The sequence below is a fragment of the Pinus tabuliformis genome, chromosome Q (assembly GCF_031772625.1).
Source record: "Pinus tabuliformis cultivar Carrire ecotype Pingquan chromosome Q, CPIR1, whole genome shotgun sequence".
Taxonomy (NCBI): domain Eukaryota; kingdom Viridiplantae; phylum Streptophyta; class Pinopsida; order Pinales; family Pinaceae; genus Pinus; species Pinus tabuliformis.
Window position 1 is genome coordinate 593,106,468 of NC_142296.1, and position 20,049 is coordinate 593,126,516.

The following is a 20,049-nucleotide window of genomic DNA, read 5'->3' on the forward strand; positions in this document are numbered from 1 at the left end:
TTTGGGAGGAATAGTTGAACTATCTTTCTCTTGGATTTTGGAACATGTTTCCAATAACCAAGTAGAGACTTACTCCTTGTTCTAAAGAATAACTCTAGTTACCTCAAAACATCCTAGCAAATTAATTATAATTGGAGATTCAAAAGACTTCATAAGACATCTACATTTTGATACCTTCCCTTATGATCCAAAGCTTCAATCAATCTTTCGGTAAATTTGTTCTCTCCCTAAGATAAGATTACTTTATATTCTAAGAGCTAACAATCTCCTTGCAAACTCCTTAACATCCCATCTAGTGGGATAGCCCACCAAAACTGTAAGACACAAGTCTCAAGTATCTTTCCTACCCATCCCATTTGATGGCCTCATCAATCCCATGATGTTGTAGCTTCTAGGAAGTATCCTACTATATTTTATGAGAGTCACCATAGTTCACAATGGCCTGTCTCATCTTTACGGTGCAATGAATAGGGAATTATACATTAGTGCAATAGTGAAGTTATGGAAAGAGATCATTGCCATGATTTCTCCATCTTTTCACATGTGGCCCTTTCCTTTTATGGCTCTTGAGTACTTTAGATCCTACATTCATTCTTGGATTTAGGGTTGGGCATTTAATTTGTCTTATGAAGTGATATATGTAATGGCCTGTAATAGCCCCCTCCTAATCATCACCATAAAATCGATTAAGAGGAGGTGGTTACTATATTGACCCAAGATCCATGGTACCATTATGGAAATGGGGGCTAAAAAGAAAATTCGATCAACTCACTTCAACCCTGATTTTGACATCACCATTGTGTTTGTCTCATTAAGATGATTCTGATGATATAAAACTTTAATTCAACTAGACCTTTGGATCAAAACGCGCGATCATTGCAATCCTGGTGAATTAGATAAAACCACATCATCGTCTTAGCCACGTGGCTATACTCCCTGGCTAGCCTCCCAGCGCCACATGGAAAAAGGTTAATGCTTGCTGACCTGTTCATTTGTTTCAGTTCGACAACCTCGCACTTTGCATTAAAATGCAACCTTTACCTATATCCACAAACACATGCATATGCATATATGGTATCAACCCCTCTATGGTCATTATTTTCCAGAAAACTTCTTGCCTCTTAGGCTCTATTATCCAACCATTACAATTGTGCGTTTGATGTTTTTACTTTAGGATTAATCCTCCAAGTTGACCCATATGTGGTTTTGTGCATCCACACTAATGATTAAGTTCTTGCACACAAATGTATGTCATCGCAACCCAGGCTCATGTCACCACGCTCATTTAAGTGTGTGCGCCTCCCTATACTTTTGGGGAAGAGCCTTTGGGCTTACGTGCCCTAGCGGGTCCTCCCCCTGATACTATCAATGCTTCTGATTTGTCCTTAATGGTGCGAAGTTAAAGGCCTTGCCAACTTAGCCCAGTCCTTATCAACCCAATTCTTCCCTTTGAGAGTCTTTCTACGGACCTTTGGAGTGCAACCCCTACGGGCTTATGTAAATTCCATCACAACCACACATAAGGTGAAAGGGGCTAAGGATAAGGTGTTTCCACCTCAATCATTTGCAAAGGGATTCAACCATGGATCTACCAAATTGTCACAGTGGTTTTTCAAATGCCTATACCCACGCCAGAAATCAAATATTGCTTATTAAGGCCACCGAAGCACACATTGGTGATATCTCTTCTAAGCATACAACTAGATCATCCCTTAAGGTTTTTAATGGTAGAAACACAAAATATGAAACAAGGACTTGCCCTTTGAGATTTGCGGTCTACTTAACTCAATAGCTTGTGGGAATGGGTCAATCTCAGTCCAAAGATCTCAAGGCTCCTCTTAAGGGTCTAACCATCACAAAAAGGTTACAGTGATAACTGAAAAGCATATGATGCCCAAAAGGTTACAAAGAAACCAACAATATTCAAAGAAACAAGGAATTCTCTCGTTCAGTTTAATTACAAGCATGGAACATAAGAATTATCACCTTATCGGTAGTAGCACAAGCCTACAATCATCTCATTCAGTTGAAAATGAATTCAGGAAAAATGACCACAAAATTGCCCAATATATGAACACCCAATATGGAGTACCAATTGAATTAATCATCGTGGAAAAAACTAGTCATTTAAGCAGAGATATTCCCATGCCATCTACACACATAGACACACTCAGCCTTGAGACTTCAACCTTAACAAGTGCATATCAAGGATGCATCTTTGTATGGAATATAGAACTTTAAATCCAATTCATTCAAGATCACAAGGTTGTGCCTCACATGACATCGGATGTAAATTTATTAGACTAAGCCCTTAATAGAATGGATGGCCAGACCCAACACAAGGGTATGCATCACTAAAGGCTTGAAGAAGAATCTTATCTAAACGACAGACCAATGATGATAAAAGAGGAAATCCTCCATATTACCACTTTGCAACACAACAAGGCAATAAAATCTTGAAATCAACATAATCAACATATTGCAATAAAGAAGAATATTTCTCATACTAATAGCATTGTAACATAACCAATATTCTTACATATTATACCATTGCCCTCAAAATAATAACAAAACATTCCAGTCAGCTCTGTAAATATGAATCACAGAGTCATGTATCATGTATTATTGAAATCATTCCAAATCATAAATACAAGGCTCATTCATTAACATAGGAAATACATGAGAAACCCTTATCTTATGAATTTTTAGGCAACTGAGTCTGGGACTATTAATCTCCACCCAACCATAGATAGTTGCAACACGTTCTCACTTGCAACTATCACCCCCAAGCCATATTCTGGAGACTGAGGGGCTTTTGTTTAAGGGTTGAAAACACAACCTCCAGTTGCTTCAAGGACTCCAAAGATCTATCCACTTCCACCCTCCAACTGAGTTGTCAGCAACAATGCACATGGAATCGAGAGATTCACAATATCCACCTTAAAAAATCAACACCTTGGTTCCACCCAACTTGGGGACTCTAGAACTACACAAAATCAAACCTACAACAAGGAAGTCATCCAAAAATTCTCCAAGAATTTTTCCTGGAATAATTCCTCCACCCCAGCCCTTCAGGATTTGCGAGGAATCACCATCTGCACCCTCTGCCTACTAGGGACTCGATAGAAATTTCTTCCCCACCTAGAAGTGATTTCCTCCTTGACTCCTTGCTAACTGAAAGTTGTCTCCCCCCTTGCTACTACAATGTGCTTTCTCTACTCATGGTGGTGATGAACTTCATGATCCCTGCCTTTGTGCCACCTCTTTCCCCCTTTTTTTTACTTCAACACAATGGTTGACAGTCTCGTTCCTCTCCCCTACTACCTATGCAACCCATACTCAATAAATTCTCATTATGTTTGCTTTTCCAATCTCCCAGGGATATTATGGTTCTCATAATTCTAATTCAACCCCATAAGTTATAGGAACACTAGGTCATTAAAGCACAACAACCATCCTTAAATGGTTGTCACATATTTCATATTTTTCCTCTAGCAAGTAAACCTAAGCATCCCAAGTAATTACCCTCCTCATCCTATAGAATTTGTGTCCCATAACTAAGCCCATATTTCTTTTTATAAAACTATTTACATTGCAAACATGAGGTTAAGAAATTGGGTTGTTACAAACCCCTCCCCCTTAGGAGAACACCATCCTCGATGTTTTGTGTCCATATGAAATACAAAACACATGCTTGAAACAAATTCATACTATTTATGGATCTTTATATACATAACTTTGTAAAGTATTTACTATTACATATATACATTTTCTTCAACCAACAAAAAAAGGGGTATGTTGCCCTCATTGAGTCATCCATTTCCCAAGTGGCTTTCTCATGCCCAAAGTTCCTCCTTTGCACTTTGACTTGCTTTATGGCTTGATTCTAGAGCATGATGCTCCTCCGATCTAGGATGCGTAGGGGCTTTGGATGGAGCTCTCCATTTGGTTCCACCTATAACACAGACCAATAAATCAGATGATTAGAATCATGTACATATCCTTTAAGCAAGGAAATATGGAATAAATCATGGAATTTTACTGATGGAGGTAAGGCCAACTTGTAGGCCTCTGGTCCACTCCTTTCAAGGATCTCAAAAGGTCCACAAAAGCATGGTGCTAGCTTGGCACATGACCTAATATTTAAGAAAACTTTCATAGGTTTAATCCACAAATAGACATGTTCCCTAACTTGGAACACCTTGTGTACCCTATGCTAATCCACATAAATTTTATGCTTTTCATGTGCCACCTTCAAATTCTATATTATAATCTACATTTGTTGCTCCATCTCTTTTAGCATATCAGGCCCAATAAGGGCCATGTTCACTAAATCATTCCAACGGATAGGAGTATTGAAAATCCTTCCATAAAGTGCCTCGGATGGGCTCATTCTAGTAGATTCTTGGTGCTTATTGTTGTATGAAAACTCTATAAGGGGAAGATACTCTTCCCACTTCTTAGGTTGGTGCATCACATACATCGTCAACACATCCTCGAGGATTCTATTTGTCCTCTTTTTTTGTCCATCCGTTTGGGGGATGATAAGTTGTAGTAAATGCCAATTCAATCCCCAAACCTGTTAGTAACTCCTTCCAAAAAAATTGAATTGAACTTGGCATCTCTATCTGAGATAATATTCTTGGGAATTCCATGCAACCTCACAATTTCCTTGAGGAAAAGCTGATCTACCTCACTTGATGAGTTGGTGTATTTGACCACCTCAAAATGAACCACCTTGCTCAACTTGCCAATGATCACCATAATGGTGTCATGCTTCCTAGAGGTCCTCAGTAATCATGTGATGGAATGCATAGAGATTACTTCCCACTTCAATTCTAGAATGGGAATGGGCTGTAATAAACCTATTAGGTGTTTACATTCAACCTTCACTCGCTGGCATGTTATGCATTTAGTAACAAAATTAGTCGCTTCCCTCTTCAAACAATAATTAAATGTTTTGATGACCGTGAGAGTATTTTGATATCTCGAACGGTTGAAATATGGTTTCTCATGAAACTGTATCATTATAAGCCTCTTCAAACCATCATTATCTTGTACATATATTATTCTCTTGAATCTAACTAGGCCATCACTTTTGAGATGATGTTCCTCATCCTTACCTTCTTGTTGCAACTTTCCCTTCACTTGTTGATATTTTTCATCATGTTGTCTTGCATTCTTGACCATTTCCACCAAGTCCACTTCGTAAGAGCTTATAACTGCTAGGTGATTCAATTGAATCCTTCTATTGAGTGCATCAATAACCTTGTTTTCCTTGCCTTTGATATACTTGATTTCAAAGTCAAACTCGCTAAGTGTAGCCAACCACCTAGCTTGTCTTGTGTTCAACTTAGGTTGATCAAATAAATATTTGAGTCCACTATGATCTATCATGAGTGTGAATATTCTACCAAGGAGATAATGCCTCCACATATTTAATGCATGAATAATGGAAACTAACTCTAGATCGTGAGTCACATAATTTATATCATTCTCATTTATATTTCATGAGTCATAGAAAACCACTTGACCTTCCTGGATTAAGACTCCACCAAGTCCTTTCTTGCAAGAATATGTGCATATCACAAAATATTTATCCGTATTTAGAATCCTCAACATGGGAGAATTAGTGAGCAACTTCTTCAACTGCTCAAAGCTAGTTGCACATTCAATTTTCCACTCAAAATGCATTCCCTTCCTTTCCAAGGATATAATGGAGTGGCCTATCTTGGAAAAATTCTTGATGAACCTCCTGTAATATTTTTCCAATCCCATGAATGATTTTAACTTGTTGACGGTGCTGGACCTGCCAACATGTCAAGGGGATCTCCCCGGTAAGAAGTCCCAATTAGACCTCAGACCGTTTGGTGTAGGAGTCCCAGTAGTGGGTCGTAAGGTAATGCCTTGACCGCGATGTCACATAGAGGCAAGAAAGATAACTATGTTAGTAGCAAGGGTGTGACTGATGCAATGAGTCAAGGAATGAGTATGAGAGGTTCCAACACTTAAAAGGGAGAGGAAGGTGAAGATGAGTTCCATGTTGAAAGGGGTCAGTCCCAACTCGGATAGGAACACATAACACAAAGGACATGCATAGCTTCCGGCAGAGCAGTCGACACAGATGTAGAAGTCCCAACATACAAGGTAAGATAACGCAAATAGCACTCATGGATTAGTCTAAGATGAGTGTGACCGTTGATATAACAAGGTTCAGAGAAAGGTCTGTCTGGTGTCCGGCAGAGAAGTCGAAACAGACAGTGACAACATTAACAACATATGCAACACGTTAACAACAAGATTCATGTAATTGCATGTGAATCAGTTCATATACAAGTACGTAAGTTAAACAACATATATCATTAAGGCAACCAGAGCAGTCCATCTACAATAACAACATATGCATGAAAATGTGATTTCTTTTATTATATAAGGAAGTGTAAGTCACAATCATACAATACACCATGTAAACCTGCTAGCCCTATTAGTAGAACGTTACAGCCACATCTTCCTGCTCATCCAAAGAGACGTACTAGCTCCACACAGTGGAGAAGCCAAGGTGCATTACAATACTGTCCAAGCCTTCTTTAAGATAGTCTTAGTAGAAGCTTAGCTGACCAAAAGCCCTTATAATGAGTTATGAGGGACTATTTATAACAAAGGGTGGGGTGACCCTTAACATTCACCTTTGTGACAGTTCAACTACCCTCATGACTCTTCACCTACTCTATGACTGTTACATCCAACCATTGGCACTTGACTTACACTTGACACGACTCAACATTATAATGCACATGTAATCATGTGAGAAAACATGGCTTGAGCAAGCCTTGCAAGACATCACTGACACTCGATCACTGTGGTGAGACCAACTCTTTGACATGATTTTGATGGTGAAGCCGGTGAGCTGATGCCAAGCTTGGTTGTCTGTGATGGTGTGCATGCACCTCATGGTGACATCTTACTGAAGCAAACTCTTGCCTCCATTGCAAACAATGCATTGGCTCAGTCCCTTCATCCAACTCGTATGCTAACATGCACATGGTCTTCTTGGGTATGGTTGAACCAGAAACACACTGATGCATAGTGTCAGTGTTGATCTTCAAGTGCGTGTTGGTGGTCATGCGCATCAACTTACCAAAGTGAATGTTTAGCCCCAATTAGACTTGTTTCTTGTCTTCACCTTGGTGAGTGTGTTGAATGGGTTGGATTGCATGTGTGCACTCAAGGACATGCATGCTGCTAGATCCTTTTCATGCAATCAACATAACTGCTCACCATGTTTGCTCTGTGTTCGCTGCTGGGATGGATCCTTAACTTGTACTGATGCAGTTTCATCTGTGAGTGCATGTTGTGCCCACTGTTGTTCCTATTTCTACTGCAACTCATTGGTTTGTAGTGCAGCTTCATGTTCTTCTTGAGTTGATTCTTAGGCACATGCAACTCCTTCTTTGTTCCATCTTTTGCCTTCACGCGATCTTCATGTCACGCCGTCACTTCATAGTCTGAGTCTCCAAAGTTGCTTTCATTATTAGTGGATCTGCTTGATCTTGTAACTTTGCTCCGCCTCTATGTTATCAACAACATTCCTCTTGCATCCGCTCCATTCACTGCTTCGCTGCATTCACTGCATTTAGTATGATGCCTTCAGTTGTTGTTCATGATGCTGCTCACTCTGATGTTGTTGCTCGATGTCCTTGTCCATGAACAATTTGATGTCTTTGTGAGTAGGTAAGCCCATGGGCACTTGATTAATTGCATCCCCAAGTATGCTTTGAACAGTGTCTTCATCTCTGCTCTCTTGGAAACCATTGTACCTGTATTGCTGAGAGGCAGATGAACCTATGATACCTGGAGACATTGAAACACTCATAGAAAGCAATCTGTCAGTTGAAAACCAAAATGAACATGAGAATTGACCTACAACATACCTAGGTGAATGATCATGAAGGTTGCCCAATTTCACCCGAGAGGATGGGAAACCGACTACCAAGACTGCACAAGGCACAGTCCGGGCTACTGGGAGACTAACTGGCTGCTAGAACTGCAAAATGAGCAATCCAGTTGGGCAGTTGGCTGTTGGGGTTGTGGAATGTGTGATTCCAGCTGGGAAACACTGTTGGCCCAGGACATATTTGCGTAGATTTTTGGACCAAGCATCCACTGACCTAAAGAAATGTGCAATTCAGTCTAAGAGGCTAATGTTGGGCCAGACTGCCCAAATCTGGAGAGGAAGGTGAGCCTTCCTTCTCCAGATTGCACAATGCAACCTTGGTGAAGGCAGAGATCAGGCCAAGGTTGGCCTGACTCACCAACGGGCAACTGAAAGCAAGTAAGTCGATGAAATGCATGGCGACACTAAGTGAAAGAAGAAGTGATAAATAATGCATGGAAAACATGAATGGAGGATTGAGAAAATAGATCAACATGCATGTGGGTGAGGTTGTTCGCCGGTTGGGTGAACGTCTGTGCAAAATAGTTTCATGCATGGGACAGCAGTGAGGTAGCAATAGAAATTGAAACAAAGATAGGAAAAGCTATAATATATGCAAATGACAACAGGTGTTCAATGAAATCAAGAAAATAGTACTCATACAAGCGAAAACCCAAAAAGAAACAAAGATGCAACATAAGGCATGAGAAGTGAGCTTATCCCAAAATAGTTGAGCTGAATGTGCCAACTACTCCTAGATGTGATGTGGGATGTCAAAGATACAAGGTTGATGTGATAAATGAGCTCTGCGGCATCCGGTTGATGAGTTTTGATAATATCGAGGTTATGACGTGCATGCCACAAATCTAGGGGAAGCGACACTTGGAGTGAGGTTTCGGAATTGCTCCTTGCATGTAACCTCCAACTGCTAAACATAGATCCCTGAAACAAGGGATGCCTTTGCATGTTGCCTTGGGAGAAGCATCCTATGCATGCAAGTCAATTTTTCTCAGTCCCGGAGGGAACCGGTCAACTCAGCTGCACATGCAAGAGACTACTTGACTACTAGAGAAAAATGTGCATTTTTGGCTGACATCTAGGCTGGCTACACAGGAGATTGTGCAATTTCTGGGCCCAACAGTTGACTGTTGCCCAGATTTGTGCAAATCTTCGGCTGAACTATTTGTTGATGGAAAAAATTGTGCAATTCCTACTAGGAGCGTTGGCTGGCAGGATTGCGCAATCCTGGAGCCCAGCAGGCTGTCAGAGGGAATTAATTCCTGGAGGGAAAGGTTGGTTGCCCTCTAGAAATGCACAAATTTCACTAGGAATATACTAAGCCTACTACGAACCCTCTTTTCCTTCGATTCAATAGTTTTTGACTCATACGCCTTCAATTCTCTATATTGTCTTATTAGAGAAGTCTCTGCTTTATTGTTTCACCAATATTCCTTGGCCCCTTGTTCTTTGCTCCTAGCAGCTGTTGACCCATCTATATGTTAACATTTCCACATATTACACTATTGGGGTGCTATATTCCCTGTAATACAGTCATACTACCACTTCAGAGCTTTTGCCTCATTAGAACTTTTTAATTAAAAGATGTTACAAAATAGCGAGTTCCAATGTTCCCTTAGCCCCCTTTTGTTTATCCCTTTCCAGCATTTCCTTTTCCATAAGATCGAGGTTTGTGACCATATCGCCTAGCCTTGAGGTGCTAAGGATTTTATTTGCTACCAGGGCTATTTTACTTTGTTAATTGCTTAGAGCCTAAGGTTCCTTTAAGTCTTAACCACTGTGCACTAGTCCCAACATTGGAGACCCCTCTCATCGGAACTTTTTCAAGTGGCAAGTATTACAAAGCATTGATATCCTCCAACTTCTGACTTGCAATCTCTGATCTGACGTCATCACTACCACATGGAACCTCATGAGTGGTGACATGTGTCACCCTAATTCTCCCCCTTAAGAGCCCTCAAAATGCCAAAATTGCTTGCCACATGTTTGTTATACCACCACGTCTGCTGACATAAGATGCCACATGGCTTTATTGGAACCAATCCTATGCGTCCTACTAGAGGAGAGAGAAAAGGTCCGTCCACCTTTGGTTTTTTTGATGAAATCCTTTGTTAACTTGTGTTGGTGTTTCCCGATGGTTTAACACTATCGACGATTTTTCATATCTCAACATTTGAAAGTTGTCACCCCTTTGATTCATTGATTACCGATTGTCGATTTGCCGATTTCGATGGTCCTCCAATGTTGCGATCATTGCAATGTGTAGGCCCTTACACCATGCGATATGCGATATCTCCTGAACCTCCTATTGGCAATATCTGGTGTGCCTCGGACCTCCGATCATGAATATGCTCTTTCCTTCTTTTCAAAGGCTTCAAACCCTTAAACTTTAACATGCCATATATTTTTATCCAGAAATCCATTTTTGGACTTCCACATACCATTGGAAAGCTTGTTCAAAGAAATTTCCAATAGAGAGGGTCCGATGTAGGTTTTGAGTCCTTCTAATTCTTAGAAAATGACTGCAAACCTCTCTACTTATTTACCAATATTTTCAAAAAAAATTTACATCACCACTATCAAGAAATTTTCCCTGTTTGTTACAATTTTAAACACTGATGCTACAATTGTTAGCATTTTCCAAAAAATATTTAAAATGTGAAAACCTTATTGTGATAACACTAGTACAAACTCATAGTGTTTATATCTTGTACAAAAGGTAGTTTTATGAATATATTCTTCCTTGATAAGCACTTAATGATATCCAAACCTCAAATCAATCTTGGAGAAGATTGTTGCTCCTCTCAATTGAATGAATAAATTATCAATCTATGGCAACAAATATTAGTTCTTAATGGTCACTATGTTTAACCACCTGTAATCAATATAGATTTGAATTGTATTATCCTTCTTCTTCAGAAATAATACTATAGCTCCCCACGGTGACACACTTGGATGTATGTAACCTTTATCAATCATCTCTTTTAGCTGTAATTTTAACTCAATTAGATCTAGTGTACTCATATGGTATGGTGCTTTGGACATTGGAGCTACTCTAGGCACCAATTAAATAGAGAAATCAACTTCCCTATGAGGAGGTAACCTAGGCATGTCTGTGGGGAGCACATCCTCATATTGTTGCAACACTGGATATTTTTCAATATTTTGATTTCTTCTTTCCTAGTGTTGTCACTAGCTTCCTTATCCCTAGATATTTGCAGAACAAATTATTTATATCCCTTCTGAAAAATGTGTTTAGCATGCGTTGTCATGATTAGTCTAGCTGAAATTGGATTTTCCTTGCCTTGTAATATTTTCCTTTCCCTAGCATCATCCAACATTCAATTATTTTTTCAAAACAATTTACTTTGTTCTTGTGCATGTACAGCCAGTCCATGTCGAACAATATGCTATACTCACCTGATGGAAGCAAAGTTAGAGGTGTTTTTTTGGGCATGCCACTGAGTTAAAATACACACAATTTCAACCAATGACTAATTTTTCTCTTTGTTCCCATTTCCAATTGAACTAACCATCGTTCCACATGCAATTCCTTAGTTAATTTTCATCTTTCCACAAGTTGTAGGCTACGATAGTTGTATTTAGAACCAGGGTCAATAAAAGTGGAAATACATTGATCACACAACTTAGATTCCATCTCAATGATGGATGCTTAGTGGTCTACCTGGCAGTTTTACATAGTTGTGTAAATTCTGGGAAATCTATGAGTGATGTCACCCAATGTTCGAGCTTCCTAGGAACTATAAATCATAGCTCTGCATTCCTTTGATGTGGGTGGTCTCTTTTATGGTAGTTTTCACCACACATCCAATATTTCAATTACTCTTTTGTGTCAGTTGTGCATTGTTCCATTATCAGCTAGTGTGCACTACCTTTGGAAACTAAATTGATTTTCAACTGAAATATAATGGTTTTGGTTGGGTGCACACCTTCCTTTCTTTCATGGTTTTCTTAGGCCATTTCTTTTTATTTTGAATGTTGCTCCTTGCTCTGTAGTCACTTTTGAACTTTGGTCTACGCTTTTCCTTCTCATATCAATGTTTCATTTTTTTAATGGCATCATTCAAGGTACGAGGTTACAACAATTCAATTGAGTCTCTTAATATCGTATGTAACCCAATAATTAACCTTTGAATCTCAGACATCTCATCTCTAAGATATGGCACATATCTTAATAGTTCTGGAAACTTGGTGACATACTCATCATCCACCATTTGTCCCATCTTAAGCTCATAAAATTCTTGGCTTTGTTGTCATAGTATCACTTTGATAAATACTAATATTTGAAGATATTTTAAAACTCACACTAGGTCAACTTATCTTTAGTGATACTATGAGATTCTTCGAATCCTCCCACCATATGTATTATTTTCCTTTCAAGTTATAGGTGACAATATTAGCTTCATGTTTTCAGAATAATCATGGATTTTGAAAAATTTCTTCATACCCAATAACCAAGCTTCCACATCTTTAGCCTCCCTCGTGTCTCCATCAAATGTGGGCCACTTTTCTTTCTTAAATTCCTTGGTCATATAATTTTTTCTCTCGTTCTCTAATTATGATGATGATGATGCCTCCTGGTAGTAGAGTTGGAATATCTACCAGAGTGTTGCACATAAGTGCTAATTCTTCCTCCTGGGGTACTTAGGGGTACACTTCCCTTCATTGTGTCTTCACTCTCCTCCCTATGCCTCTTCTTGGACCTGCTACCATCTACTCTATTTGTTTTCTTTTATGATTCTATAATTTTTCTCTTTCCTCTACGACTAGTTCCCAACTCGTGCTTCTTCTATCTTTGTAAGTCTGAGAGGCTTTGTAACATAACTGCATTAGTTTCAGCTTGCTTCTCTTGAGCTCTTACCAATATTTAATTATTTTCCTTAAAACTTCTGACCTTAGCCCTTAGGCTCCTCAAGTCATCTGTCCAAACAAGATAGTCCCCCCCCACCCCCCCGCCCCGGCCAAATGATATTTCTTCTTCATTTGTCTTTACTTCTTCATGCCTAGGAGATGTGGGGTCAGAATTGTATTCTACCATCTTGTTGATATTTTCTTGGTCATCAATATTTATTGTGTACCACCCTCTGCTATTCTAAGTGATCTTCGTCTGATGCTATCTTACCTTATGTGCTATCATTCACACATAATTGTTAAACTCATAAAATTAATATAAATAAATAACAAGAAACCATGTACATGATCATGCTTTCATAGAAATATTATGGAAAACCTTAGCTGAAACAAACAATCCATATCAGTATATTAATGTCAGCCAATCAACATATTACAGATACATAGACCTGCATAGTCCACGAAATATACATTTTTCAACACAAAAAATTGCTCATCAATCACAATGAAACATGGTAATTGTTGGTCAACGCTACATAGTCATATCACATAGTATGTATGTCAATTAAATAGTCATAGACCACCTTTTAACACCTAAACATTTGTTTATTTAATTTATAAAAATCACTATAAGACCTTGCGGGAATTCCATTGTTACTTGCCCATGGGAGAGCCCATCGAATCTAAGTGTTGAACCAAGATACTCTGAGATGACTTTGTATCAACCCCCTCCTAATCATCATGATAGCATCGATTAAGAGGGGGTGGTTACTATACTGACCCAAGATCCAAGGTGTCGTTATTGAAATGGGGTCTAAAAAAAATTCAATCTCTTCAACACACTTAAAGCCTAATTTTGAGATCACTATTACATTCATCTCATTAAGAAAATTCTGGTCATATAAAACTTTATCTCAACCATACCTTTGGATCAAGAGATGTGACCATTGCAATTATGACAAATTATATAATTCCACATTATCGTCTCAACCACACAGTTATACCCCCTAGCGTGGATCCTAGCATCACATGGAAAATGGTTAATGGTTACTAACCTATTCATCGGTATGGGTTCCATGACCCTATTCTTTGCCATCAAATTTCCCATCTCTCGGGCTCTATTACCCATACATTACAACTGTGAGTTTGATTTTTTTGCTCTAGAATTGATCCTCCAAGCTGACCCATTTGTGGATCTGTGTGTCTACTCCAGTTATTAAGATGTCATGTGCCTGTGAATGGCGTTGCATCCTAGGCTCATGTCACCTCGCTCATTTAAGTGTGTGTTCCTCTCTATACTTCTAGGGATTATCCTCCAATCTCACGTACCCTAACAAGCCCTCCACCCGGTACTATGAATGATTCTAATTGGTCATCACCGAAATCAAGCTAATAGTCTTGCCAACTCAGCCTAGTTCTTATCATCCTGACTCTTTCCTTTGAGAAACTTTATGTGGGATTCTGGAATGTGACCCCTTTGGGCTTACATCATACTGGACCCTTACCCATATATTAATCACCTCCATTGATTAATGTTGGTCGCTCCTCACATTGGCCTTGCATTAAGTTATGTTGTGGTCTTATGGCTATCAATCTGGCCTTAGATCCATCCCTTACTCGACTTGGTAAATTTCATCGCGACCACAAATAAGCTTAAATGGGATAAGGATAAGGCCTTATCACTTGGTTCATTTATGAAGGGATTCACCCATGGCTTGGCAACGATGGTTCTGCAAATGCTTATACCTACACCGGAACTTAAACATTGCTTATTAAGGATATGTGAAGCACACATTGGTGATATCCCTTCTTAGCTTAGGACCATATCGTCCTTGAAGGTTTTTCCCAATAGAAACACAAAGCACAAAACATGGACTTTCCCATTCAAACCTCCAAGACTTGTAGTCTCCTTAATTCCTCGATAGCCTATGGGAATGAGTCAATCTTTGTCTAGAGATCCCAAGGCCCCTCTTGAAGGTCCAACCAACACAACAAGCTTATAATGATGACCAAAAACCATATGATTCACAAAAGGCTACAATGGAATCAATGATACTCAAAGAAACAAGGAATTCTCTTGTTCAGTTCAATTACAAGCATGGACCATAAGCATTGTCACCTAACCAGTAGTAACACAATCTTGCAATCAACTCATTCGGTTGAATGTGAATTCTAGACAACTTGACCACAAAATTCCCCAATGTATGAACACACACTATGGAGTACCAATACAATTAATCATCATGGATAAAACTATCCATTTAAGTAGCAATTTTCCCATGCAATATCCACACAAAGACAAGACACTTAGCCTTGAGACTTCAACCTTAAAAATTGCATAGAAAGGATGCATCTTTGTATGGAATACAAAACTTTAAAGCCAATTCATTCAAGCTCATGAGTTCATGCCTCACATAGCACTAGATGTAAATTTATTAGAATGAGCCCTTAATAAAATGGTTGTACATACCCAACACTAGGGTATGAATCAATGAATGCTTGAAGAAGGATCTTATATAAACAATGGGTCAATGAGGATAAAATATGAAATACTCCATGCCACCTTGCAACACAACAAGGAAATACAATCTTGAAATCAACAAAATCAACATATTGTAATAAATAAGAAGAATTCTCATACTAATAGTGTTCTAGCATAAATAATATTCTTACACACTATACTAACACCCTTGAAACAATATACAACATACTAGTTAATTATGTAAATATGAATCACATAGTCACGTCTCATGTATTACTGAAATCATTCCAAACCATCATTACAAGGCACATTCATTAACATAGACAATACATGAGAAACACTTACCTTATGATTTTTTGGGACGCTAAGTCTAGGACTGTGACTCTCCACCCAACAATAGATATTTGCAACCAATTCTCACTTGCAACTATCACCCCCGAGCTAGATTCCAGAGATTGAGGGGTCTTTTGCATAAGGATTGAAAACATAGTCTTCAGTTGCTCCAGGGACTCCCAATATCTATCCACCTCCACACTCAAACTAATTTGCAAGTATCAATGCATAAGGAATCAAGAGACTCGCCATCTCCATCCTTCAAAACTTAACACCTTGTTTCCACCCAACTTAGGGACTCTAAAACCAAACAAAATCAAACCTAAAACAAGGAATCCATCCGTAAATACTCCAGTAATAATTCATATACCCAAGCCCTTTGATATTTTCTAAGAATCACCATCTCCACCCTCTGGCTACTAGGGGCTTGAGAGGCAATTTCTTCTCCACCTAGAAGTAATTTCCTCCTTGACGCCTTGCTAACCAAAATTTTTCTCCCCCCTTGTTGCTATTGCACTATTTTTCTTCTCAGGGTGGCGTTTAACCCCATGATCCATGCCTTTGTGCCTCTTCCTCTTGTTTTTCCTTTAGCGTAGTGGTTGAATTTCTCATTCATCTCCCATGTTGCGTACTCAACCAATACTGAATAAATGCTCATCCTGTTTTCTTTCCCAATATCCCAATATAAGTATGGTTCTTGTACTTCTAATTCAACCCCATAAATTAAAGTAACACTTGATCATTAAAGTACAACAACCAACCTTCGATCGTTGTCACATAATTCAGATTTTTCCTGGAACAAGTAAACCTAAGCATGCCAAGTAATTACCCTCCTCAAACTCTGGAATATGTATCTCGTAACTCATTCCATATTTATTTTTATAAAAGTATTTACATGGCCCATTAGTAGAGAAAGAAGTCTTAGGTATCCAATATTGAAATTCCAGAGCTATAAGAGAGTTCCTACCATCCTCATCCCAAAGTCAGTCTACTTGTAGCCTAATTAACCACCATGATAGACATTCTGATTGAACATTTCCTTTAGATTTAACAAATAGAGGATGGATTAGGTTATCTCCAATATCAATTGGAGAAGAATTATCACATTGGTAAAGGATAGACTCATCGTTCTTGAAACACAAGTTGCCCTCAACCCCTCACATCCTCGATTAACTAGTAAATCCTTGCTGGCCCTTTCTCTTGAACCTGAATTTGGACATCAACTAGTTAGGCTCCATTTTTATTATTGGGCAACTCATAGACCTCACCTAAAATTCAATATATATGAAAACCAATTTTTTTTTAATCGTAGGGATGTTTTTCAAAGTGTATTATTTTACTTTCCCCTGGTTTGATGTAACTTAGTTTTGACATAGTATAGAAGGAATGTATATGGACCTTTATTTTCCCCTGGTTTGATGTAACTTAGTTTTGACATAGTATGGAAGGAATAGATATGGACCAAGATGTTATTTCTTTTTTTAATTTTCCATATCAACCCTTTGTTGGACTCTTAGTAACTTTCCTATGCCTCCAAACACATATTTTTCTAAAAAAAATTTCATAAATATAATTCAAAAATAGTAATCATAATAATAAGATAGAAATGAAAGAAAATTTTGATACTTATAAAATTTCTTTGAGGAATATACAAAATACCCATGTTCCATGGTAATTATATCAAAATATCCTTTCATTAAAATATTATATGAATTATAATTTATATCATATCAAAAACATGTCTAAATTGAAATCATTAGTCATCACCATTATCTTCTTACAATGGATCATATTTCTTGTATCTTAACATAAATATGACATGCGTTTTATATTTAATTTAAAAAAACCAACATCAAGGTTTTCTTAATAGTCTTGGTTCAAAAACCTTTCCAAGATCTTTTGGACTTAGGACATGTTTCATCCCTGGCTTGTTTCTCAAATGGAATGCACCCTATTGGTGAGCCCTAGTATTGCACCAAGAATGTTGCAACTCCAAAGGGCTCCTCAACTCTATTTATCAACCTGGGGTTCGTAAAACCTTTGCGGTGACAGTGTTATATGCACTGTAGATGGGATTCTACTCATGCCACCCTCAACTAGGACACCTGATAAATGGTGCTCCAAGACCATTCCTTCTACCAAATTAGAATGAAAGCTAGCTAATGAAGGTAAAATTTAGAAGCCACCTCTAACTATGAAAAGGAGAATTCTATTGAATTAAACTTGCAAATGCTATAGAAACAATTCATGAAAAGGCAAGAGCTAAACTACTTGCAGAAAGGAAACTACATTATCTTGCAATCGTCCATCTCGTTATCAGATCTATTTGCAGAAAATAAGCTAGCCTACCAAACCATAATTCAAAATTCTATGTATCATGTAACTAGCTCACACTTGCATTTAAATCAACATTCTATTTGTGCCAAATTTGCGATAAGGAAACTAATACTATTCTATTTTTTCAGTGAAGAAAAAGGAGGGCTTGTAGTGACCTAAGAGCTTCCCTTTATCATGAAGTCATAGTTGGGGTCAACATCCTTCTAAACCAAGTCCAAATTGTAGCAAGGATCAAAACGTATGAAGACATAGGCTACTATAGGCATGTTACAGGAGGCTGTTATAGGTGCCCTGTATTGCTACGGGAAGGTGTGTAATGCTACAGGAGGATTTCCAAGAAGGTTTAAAAGGTGGAAATGATGGTTTAAGGGTATGGAAAGGTGGGTTGAGGATAAGGTAAGTGAGTGAAGGGTGACCAAATCCCCTAGCCAAGCTCAGAGCCTTTTGAAGCCATGTTTTTCACTGGGAAGGATGCTCTCGGTGGCCCTAGGAAAATGATCTCATGAACAGAATTTCAAGAAACAATTTTGGGTTCACAAGAGAATGTGAGGAACTCCAAGATGAAGGTGGTGAAGGTTCCCTTACCTGCAGTTCCAAATAGACCTGCAATCATCATACCCATTTATCATTGACAAAATGAAGCAACTAGTAGTGGAAAAGATGAGTTGAATTTAAATGTTGTCTAATCCATGCCAAAAATCTGATGTAATCAATAAACCAAATCCTAATATACAACAAGAACATGAAAAATAATATCACTAACACAATCCTTATTCCAAGAAATCATAAACATAATACCTTTGGACTATGGTTGTAAATCCTTCTATCCATGCTCCTATGAGAGAGATGAGGTAGAGGATGCAATCACATATTTTGATGGATTATTCTCTTTTGGAATGCAAGCGTGGGGGCTTCACTCAATGAACCTCTAACATATCACGTTCGTTTGTGACATACTAAACAATACCCTCAATTTGACTACATATTGGGAAAAATCTCTAAAAGTCACATTATTTAACCCCCTATCAATACGAACCCAATATATGTTTCCAATTTAAAAAACCCCTACTTTCACTAGATATTTTAGCTATCCATTTTTTCATTAACTTTGAGCTCCATTTTTTATACCTACCAATATAAAAACCCATTACCCCCTATTATATGCTAAATATATTATGTCATTATTTTCTCAATATATATTCCCCAATATGAATGCACGTGGTATGGTATTGATCCCCCAGTGAAGCCCCTTTGAATGCAAGAAACTAAGAGGTAATCTGAAACTAAAAGAGATGCAAATACACAAGAGGGACCTAAGCCACTGGGGTTGGGTCCAAACCCAAGATCCTCAACCCTCTGTAACTAACTCAAAGATGAATCAATAACCAACTTCTCATTATCATTGAATCAATGTTTAATACATCACATAGCACTAAAAAATAACAGTGCCAGGTACTTGATATCAATAACTACCTAGCTCAAAATAAAACTCGAATCCTAATGATTTATTCCTGATGCTTATTTATAGAAGAGGGTAGGTACTAGAAGCTCCCTCAAAAATAGGAATATTTGTCTCCAACAACTCTAGAATGGTGGATCTTCTTCCTCATTACTTTCATTTGCTTGGCTTCCAATGACCTCGTTACTTTCACTTTCTTGGCTGCCAATGACTTTGAGTTGATGAGAGAGAGAGAGTGTTATGATATTGGGCTAATTGTGGGAGATAAAGAGGTGGAAAACCCCATAGATTCTATCCTTGTTGTATACTCCAAGCCGCTTCATAGAAATCATCTCAAAAATTGCTCCATTTCCTGCAATTAAACCATATTAGGCCACATGACATGACAAACATATTTTATCCTTCTCACTAATCATAACATAACAAAAATGTAAATAAATGTGAGAAAGAGATAGTTCTAAAGATGGAGGATGGAATCATGACCCTCATAATGTACATATTGATGAGCCTCATCATCACCACCCTTCTGAAATTGTTTCTCATCCTATAAGAAACTCAGTCATCCATGTGCATCTCTTTCATGGCCCTGGTGGCCACCCTAACATCCCAAGCCTC